We start from the raw sequence: 9,295 nt of genomic DNA on the forward strand, positions 1-9,295 counted from the left end.
TCACAGCAGCAAAGCTGCAGCTCTCCATGACTTTGGCAGCCGAGAGGTGAGTCATGGCTTTTGAAGAGGAATCTCTTTTTGAATACATTTTCCTCCACATCTCCTGGGCCCAAAAGGGCTGCTATTAGCAGCAGTCAGACATGTCATTTCATCTCCACATGATCTTATTTTTAGATGAGTATCTTCAAAAAAGCAAACTGAATGATATTTGCCTTCATCTTTCAATTATCTTTCATTCCTTGTTCTCATCAAAAATAGACTTCCATTTTCCCACATCTTTGGGGGTATGTCTTCATATTTAGCCTTTTCTCAGAAGAAAGATATTTCTGCCATCTTCTTCCACTAGCCATCGACCTAGGTCTCTCACATCCCCATCCTAAATTTTTAGGAAAGAAGCACAGGCTGGTTTCTGCACCCAAACAGCCCTGCACGGAGAGACAGGGTCCGCTGACTTCCACCCGTGACCCACCTGCCTTCTGCCATCTACCCCTGTAGCTTCCAGGCAAACTGTCCAAGCAGAGACCGGTCATAGATTCCAGGAAGGAAAGAGAGCTGGGCTCAGGGTCAGGGTGACACCCAGAAGACACTAGTTCCCTGAGAATAAGGACCCTTTTACATCAGGCTGCCTTTACACAGTCTGAATGTGGCTTCCTGGGGTGCCCCTCTGTCCAGAAACAAGCCTGGGTCAAGGGGAGAAGTCCATAATGAAGCAAGTAGTGCTTCTCTGCTGTTCCATTAGCGGATTGGTTTTCCCAGTGTAGGGGACTGGACATTGCTTGCTAATCACCTGGAGGCCAGGATTTGCAAACCTGATGCGTGCCAATAAAGGGCAGTCCTGTTTCGCTAGGACTGCTTGCTTATTTATTTATTTATTTATAAAAATATGGGATGCTTCATGGGATTGCCTGTCATTCTTGTACAGGGGCCATGCTAATGTCTGTATCGCTCCAATTTTAGTGTCTGTGCTGCTGACGCGAGCACCCTAGTCCTGCTTTTTAAAACATCATTTGAACTTGAACTCCTTCTCTAGCTTGCCTTCGCCCCAGTGGCTCCCGGTGCTGCCGGCTCAGTGTCGGAAGATTCCAGCCTCTGAGACTCAGCAAGCGCCCATCGAGGACCCCCTGAGCTCTGTGTTAGGCACTATGGGGAGGATTCGGACAGATGAGGCAAAGGCGGCAAGCTCCTCCTTAGCGAGGTGTCATGGGACATAGGATCTCCAGGAGATAAAGCAGGAGATATGTAAGCAGCCAAGTGAACGTAGTTTTAGACAAATGGATCAATGTTGGCCAACAGAGCTGGGGGAGGCGTCTTTGTCTTGTGTATGAATAAGGGATTATTGAAAGGCAGGGAGGGTTTGTGGAGAGAAAAGAGCAATCAGAGATTCCGGAGCCAAGATGTAAATCTGGGCAAGCCCTCAGGGGGCAGGAGGAAGAGAGGATCACCCCACTCCAGGTTTGTGTTGAAGCAGCAGTGAGAAGCTGTGTCTGACTCCAAGAGCTGCAGATTACTATCTTATCGACAGTGGCTTTAACTCCCCATCTCCTTTAATGCTCTTGTAGTCAATATTTAGATAGTATGATTTTGTCTCTGCATTGCCCAAGTGGCCAAGTGGCCAAGTTGGACTGCTAGGAATGGGTCCTCCAGGCCACAACAGCCAAAGCAGAACTTCGGATACATTTTTCTGTGATCATCTCCTGTTAGAATCCTCTTGATTTTCACAATGCAGAGTGAAACCCGGCAGTCTTCTGTAGCCATGCCACGGATCATCAGGTACATGAAAGACTTCGTTCTAGAGCCTGAGCCATACACTGAGCCTGCCCTAAATCAAGTCTAGCAGCAGAGATCATGTAAGTGTCAAATGACTATCTAGAATAATCAAGTTAGGGTTAGTTTGTTATTTTGTATAGCACGTACTGAATTTCTCAAACAGGGTAGTTTATTTTTTATAATTAATCATTGCACTAAACCAACGTATTGATAATCAGGTTTGTTTCAACGTGTTATTACTTTACAGGTTAATTATTGGAACGGTTAACCAGCAATAACAGGAGGCATCATTCACTTTCTCAGCCACTAGGCTAATCTGGCTATTCACAATTATGGAAAAATATTTCTTTGGAAAAATATTGGTAGCTTCTAGAAGTTAAAAGTTTACGTCCCTTCCCCTAGACAATCTCACCACCAAGACATATGTTTAGATGAAAACAAAACTCAGACCACATTCTGCCACCTACACTCAAACATGTACTAGCAGGTAAGCCCAGAAAAGTCATTCAACCTCTTTGCCCCAGTCTCTAGTCTTTTTAGGAACACTGACAAGCCCCTTGCAGGAAATATTCAGTTTGATGTGGTCACCACGAAATTTTGACATCAGAATCAGGTGACAGGTAACAGAGACAGCCGTCCCTCCTCCCACGGTTGGGGACTGTGGGGCAGAATTCTATCCCTAGGTCCTTATTCCAGAAGGTGTTGGACTGCTGGGACTGCCAGATCAAAAAAGGAGGTGCCAGTGGAAATCTTCTTAGCCAATGACTTGTTTGCACACCACTCTTTTCTCCGGAGCAAACTTACTTCTAACACTCCCTGTGGTAAGGAACGCACCCTCTGAGGCAAATGGAGATAGGGTTATTGAAGCCTTTGCTTTTGTTTTTTTTGGAGCCTGAATTCCTTATAAGAGTTCTTTATATGTTAACCAACAACTGTTGACTAATCACCCAAGAGCACAGATGAAAGTAAAGTATAATCAGAGATATCATCTGGTTGGCCTATATTTTAGGTTCTCTCCCTTTAATCCCCAACAGCTGTCCTAAAGCCACCTCCAGTAAAAATAGAACCTAAGTCCGAGATCATACTTGCTACATACATGCAGCTTCAAAACCCTCCGGCACCTCTCAACCCCTCTCTAGTCTAATGAGATCAACACCATTGAATTATTCCTCTGGAGAAATACAAGAGCCACTCCTGCTGGAACCCAGATCCCAATGATTGATTTCACAGAGACCCAGAGACAGCTACTTGGATCCATATATAGTAGACATTGTGCCCCTTCAGGAAGGAAGGAAGGACTTATTCCCTGAGCTGCTGAGAGTTCTGCTGGAGGCAGGCTGAACCTCTCAGACCCTCTGTGAATCGCCCAGGCTTGAAGACAGCTACTTTACCCAAGGTTGCTTCCCAGGGTTGCAAGTTCCTGTGGCAATGGGCATCCAGACTGGTCAGTACTGGGATATAAAAGTCTGCTCCCTTGAGGCACCTGGGTGGCTCAGTGGGTTAAGCCTTTGCGTTTGGCTCGGGTCATGATCTCAGGGTCCTGGGATAGAGCCCTGCATTGGGCTCTCTGTTCAGCAGGCAGCTTTCTTCCCCCTCTCTTTCTGCCTGCCTCTCTGCCTACTTGTGATCTCTCTCTCTCTCTGTCAAATAAATAAATAAACTCATAACAAAAAAAAAGTCTGGCCCCTTGTCTTAATACCTTCGGTCTGTCCCAGCTCCAGAAGTCCCAGCCTCCCCCGCTGCCCAATACTGCTTCCTTCCCTTTGCCCACCTCCTACACACTAAACTCCATCTCAGAATCTTGTTCTTTCAGAATAATTTACTATAAAATCATAGGTTTGCAGGGGTGCCCATGCATCCTTGCAGAATGTATAGCATAGTCATACCAGAAAAGGAGCTGTAAGTATCTGGAAATGGAAGGACTTAAAGCAGGGTACCAAACAGGACTGCGTCTTCTGGGCTCCACACCATCCATACTGTCTGTTCTGGGGATGCCTGCAACCTGCTTCAGGACCCTTGTCTCTAGGTTTGACTCATTCATTCCCTGTTCAAAAGATGATCTTAAGGCATCATGTCTTAAATTCCATTTTCATTTGTATTGAAGTTACATAGACCCTTGGTTAAAAGAAATTTATTTGACAGAGGCTGCTGGCTGAGCTACTTCCAGGTCGTGTTCCTGTCAAGGTGTGCACAGGTGCTGTCCTGACCCATTGCCCCCTCCCCCTGGCTGGTGTCACAAGAACCAGAATGGCTGCTGTTGTCCCCGAGATGAAAGCTCCATTTGGGGATCATAAAGCCACCCTTTAATCCAAATTGCTTCTCTCTGGACCATATCAAACAAGAGCAAGGTATACCTAAATCATTTAAGCATTTGTATTTTGAGGTTTTTGTTTGTTTTTCATAAATGCAGCACAGCCTGTATTTTCATCCATTTAGCTTGGTTGTTTTTTGAGTCATCTTTTCTTTTTCCCAGAAACAACCATAATAGGTTTAAATAACATATTTCTATCTGATATATCATCTTTAGACCTTCTCTACTGAGTCTCCAATTTGGACTATGACTATTCTGCTCTTTCTCCTTCTCTCCCACCCACCCCATCCCGCTGCATACCTGCTACCTTCTCCCCTCATCCTCCAAAATAGTTATGTCATCATTTTAAATAGATAAATACTAAGTGGTTGTATCATTATGACAATACAAATGGTATCCCAACTGATCTCTGCAGTGCCCTATGGATGTTTTTCCTTTCTTAAATACTTTCTTTGTCCCAGAGATGATATTGAGCTATTTATTTTTTTTTAAATGTTCTTAGCTTCCCATTGACTTATCATTAATTCAAACCTAAACACTCCCCCAGTTGTATGATCTCCTCTGAATATGTTCAAATGTACTTGGGATGCAGTCAATTTTATTTCCTTGAAGAACTATTCCCAGGGTCTTCTGACCAGCTCCATCTGGACTAGCTGTTCACTAAGCCTCAGGTGTGTGTCTGATCAGCCATCTTTAACTGGACATCAGTTACCAGTTCTACCACTTTGGATCGATTGCTCTGCATGTCTTAATCCTTTCTATAGGCTAGAAGGGCTGCTCTGGCTATGTGATAGGGCATGCCTCTGACCTGGGAGGGCTCTGTAAGCAAATATTCTCCATGGTGGTGGCTTCCTTCTGACAGTATTGGCAACCTTCTGCACAGGGAAGACACTGCAAATCTCCAAGATGGATCAGAGTCTTCCTTTTTGGAGTTGAAACTTAAAACTCTTCCTGCATTAGGCAAAAAAATTAACAGCCTCCTAAAATACCCTCTAACTCAAGGTCATATGTTTAATTATTTCAAATTCAGTATTGTTCAGGCTACCGCATTGCACAGGGATACTGACCAACCTTCAACTTGACAACTGCCCCAGATATTTTGAGTATGGTACTAAGGCACAGTTTTTTGGCCTTTGTCCAAGTTCAAGTATAACTCTTACCAAGAAGGCCTGGAATCTAAAAAACCAAGTTTAGAACTTCAGCAGAACCCCCTTCCTTGTGTTCTTTTGCTGCCAACACTGCTAATCACCCCCGCTCCCCGACCCCTCTGAACCCCTGCCAGGGAATTCTGGGAAGTCAACTCACCTTGGCATACTTTATTATTACCAGATGAAAGCATTGCAGGGAGGTAATCTGCTCAAAAATGGGTGGACACTGTTCCACTATTGTCAGTCTCATTCTCCCCTCAGTTATCTTTCCTAAATTCCAGTACAGTTTTGGATGATTGAATAACCAGTGTGGTCTGATGAAAGCTTGTCACCTGAGAGTAGCCAAGGAGAGCAGAGTGAAGATCACTGCTTCTCACTGGGGCTGATATGAAGCTAAACCAGTCAGTGCTGCTTCCTAACACACACACACACACACACACACACACACACACACACACGCACACCCCCAAACAGCAACACAAAATCCATATTTGATCATTTCAATCTGGCTATTGATAAAAATTTTGAAAAAAATTTAATGTAAGGAAATTAAGAGTTGAATTCCAGGGAATGTAGGCAGGCATTTCTAAACAGAAGTGTCTTTGAAATTTGTGGTTTTTAATTTGCAATTATCACCACACATTTCTGAACCCATGCTAGGTGTCAGCTGCCACATACACAGATGACTAATGACAAAACAAGGTAAAACATATTAACTAGCCAACAGGAAGTGAGGGGGGACAGTAGAGAGGTAGGGACTTTACTTATACCTTCAAGAAAGGATAGCTTATATACTGGTAAAAAGGAGTAGGCGAGCAGTGTGTGCAAAGGGGTGCACTGATTCTAAATTGTGGTGGAGCTGGAAGGTCAACTTAAGGTATTTGGACATCTTGAAGGCATTGGGAAACCACAGGTTTCTGCTGTTGTTTAGGTGTGTGAGTCTGCTTAGGGAGGAGGGGAAATGTGATAGACACATGATTCATCTGACCATGACGTGTGATGGATTAGAACGGAGAGGCCTGGGGGTCAGGGACCAGCAGGCTCAGCATGAGGAAATGAGAAAGGCCCTCAGTGATGAAGCACCTAGGCTGTGAGCACACTACAGGCCATGTGAGCTCACCACTCCACACTGTTGTCGAGTAATTCTCCCAGCACCCCATGGAGTAGGTATCTGGCTCCATCTTTCAAATCAGGAAAGTCCAAGGTCACATAATGAGCAAACGACACAGAGGGGATTTGAACTCATTTGTTTTCTGACATCAAAGTCTTTGTTCTTTCTATTCATCATAACACATCAGATTTGGTTTTTTGTTTCCATTAAAGATTTTATCTTTCAGTAATCTCCACACCCAACACGGGGCTCAAACTCACAACCTTGAGATCAAGAGGCACGTGCTCTACTGACAGAGCCAGCCAGGCACCCCCAGACTCTTGTTTTTAATAGTGGTTAAATATATAAATATAATTATAACCTAATTATAGGTGGTGACAGAGGACAGGGAAGGGGAACCTACCTACGACAGGCTGTCCTCGTGGCCTCAGTGCCATGATTTCGTAACTCAATATCCTCGTATTTCCCCTTAAGAGTTGTGGGGGGGGGTTTGGGGGGGATGTGGGGGAGATGTGGGGGGTTGTGGGAGGGAGCCATTCCATGGTGCAGGAGTCTCCCTGCTGGCCAATGGCTGGGATCACCCAGAGACGGAAAGCGAGCAGTGAAACACGCTTTAGGTTTGTGGGAAATTGCGAAGGACAAGACAGAAATCATAAAGGTGCAATTGAATTACGTTGTGTCGTGGCCCCTGGGATAACAGCTGTTTTCCAGGCCTACGATCATTCTCATTAGGAAATTAAAAACGTGAAGCTCCGGGACCCAGCCCTGCCTGCTCAGGCCACGTGGTGACAGGAAGCCCTGTGTTTGCACAGGTGGGGGATCGAGCAGCCTCGCGAAGTGGGTGGCTGAAGGCCCTGCCCGGAGTGCAGGTGGGCTATTGGAAGAAAAGCAAACCCAGGAAGAGGCTTGTGTGTTCTGGTGTTGTCAGCTTCCCTCTGCGGAGGGAGGAGTGGTCCAGCAGGCCTCTCCACGTTGGTGGGTCAGCTCAGGGCCAGAGCCAACTGATGGTTGGGGCCCCTCCACCCCCCACCCCGCCCCCTGAGGCAGAAGGATTCTGTCCTGGCGCACAGTCAGTTCCCCTCTCTGCGCTGGTCCTTGGAAAATTACCCATAACTTGATACTTTTATCCACAAATAAGAACAACCCAAACTGTGTCTTTTGAGAACATACTAGGAATGTTGTCGATTGCAGAAAAGACGGCTGTTGCAGACAAAGGGAATAAGCAGCAGAGGACGCAGGAGAGTGGCCACCGCAGGTCTGGGGCTCAGGGAGCCAAGGGGTTGGGATGGGCCAGCAAGCTAGATCTTTCTCTCTCTGTCTCTTTTTAAAAGATTTTATTTATTTATTTGACAGAGAAATAGAGAACACAAGTAGGCAGAGGAGCAGGCAGAGGGAGAGGGAGAAGCAGGCTCTCCACTGAGCTGGGAACCCCATGTGGGGCTCAATCCCAGGACCCTGAGATCATGACCTGAGCCAAAGGCAGCCACTTAACCAACTGAGCCACCCAGGTGCCCCAGCAAGCTAGTTTCTGGGTGGGGTGGTGACGTCATGCAAGTTGATGCAATTATTATTATTATTTTTATTTATTTGACAGAGAGAGACAGCGAGAGAGGGAACACAAGCAGGGCCAGTGGGAGAGGGAGAAGCAGGCTTTCTGCTGAGCAGGGAGCCCAATGCAGGGCTCGATCGCAGGACCCTGGGATCATGACCTGAGCTGAAGGCAGACGCTTAATGACTGAGCCACCCAGGCACCCAAGTTGATGCAAATTATTAAAACTACATCTACATACAGACCACAGAAGGGCAAGCGTGGACCAATGAGGAGAGTAGGTCAAGAACCTAAGATGTCGGGGCGCCTGGGTGGCTCAGTGGGTTAAGCCGCTGCCTTCGGCTCAGGTCATGATCTCAGGGTCCTGGGATCGAGTCCCACATCGGGCTCTCTGCTCAGCAAGAAGCCTGCTTCCCTCTCTCTCTCTCTCTCTGCCTGCCTCTCCGTCTACTTGTGATCTCTCTCTGTCAAATAAATAAATAAAATCTTTAAAAAAAAAAAAAAAAGAACCTAAGATGTCTGTCCACCTGAGGTGCAGAGAGAACAAGAGTACAGCAGATGTGACATCACTACCACTCTGCCAAGACACCCCTAGGATTAGACACCTGGGCTCCCCTCTTACCTTGCTGAAGGCCCTGCTGTGCTGCCCAATGACCTGACACCTGACCTCTGCAGCCTTCCTGGCGTGCAGTGCCCCCTGATCTCCACGCACAGAGATACCACGGTCCTTGACTCCAAGACTGTGCAGTGAGCCATGGTAGATAACGTCACTGAAAATGAACATGGAGGACGGTAATGATACCAGACTCTATTGGAAATTTAGATGCCAATCAGCATTTCTTCCAATTAAAGGATATTTTAATATCAGAGAGAAAGTAAAAAATGTTGAATTTTTACACCTGGCCTACAAGCAATCAGCTTTGTGACCTCAAGAAATTACTTTCCATGTCAGGGGCTAGAAGGACTCAAGTACACCTTTTATCATTCCCTTCCCCATTTCTCCTCCCCTTCCCCCATGCACCCTTCCCTCCTCTCTATTTCTAACCTGAAACATTCTTTCCTCCCTGAGAGAACAAAAGATCTTATGAGTTTGGCCCAGCTGATATCCAAGGCGCCTCTGGGTTTGACATCCCTCCTGCTGTATGGGTATGACAAGGCACTGGGGTCAGGGGGTGGGACACGGGGCAGCTGCCACCTCCTCCAGCTGAAATGGTCCAGCCCAGCGTGAATTAGGGCATCACTCTGATACCTCCTAAGACTTGTTTCTCTCTCCAAAGTCAGAAAACTACCTTTAACTTCTTCCTACCTCGAATGCTTGAGGCCCAGAGTTGGAGTCATTGCAAAGTGGAGAGAAAGAGGGAAAAGAAGGCAGAGAGATTAAGCTTAATGGGAATGCATGGCTGTCTGAG

At 46.3% G+C, this 9,295-nt stretch overlaps 1 non-coding gene across 1 annotated transcript; it reads right to left on the bottom strand.

Moving 5' to 3' along the window:
* Window positions 1-877: 877 nt before the first annotated feature.
* On the bottom strand, window positions 878-981 carry LOC125084145 (U6 spliceosomal RNA). Its single transcript, XR_007122504.1, has one exon. It is a non-coding gene; the product is annotated as a U6 spliceosomal RNA (small nuclear RNA).
* Between the last annotated feature and the right edge of the window lie 8,314 nt (window positions 982-9,295).

The sequence above is a fragment of the Lutra lutra genome, chromosome 13 (assembly GCF_902655055.1).
Source record: "Lutra lutra chromosome 13, mLutLut1.2, whole genome shotgun sequence".
NCBI lineage: Eukaryota > Metazoa > Chordata > Mammalia > Carnivora > Mustelidae > Lutra > Lutra lutra.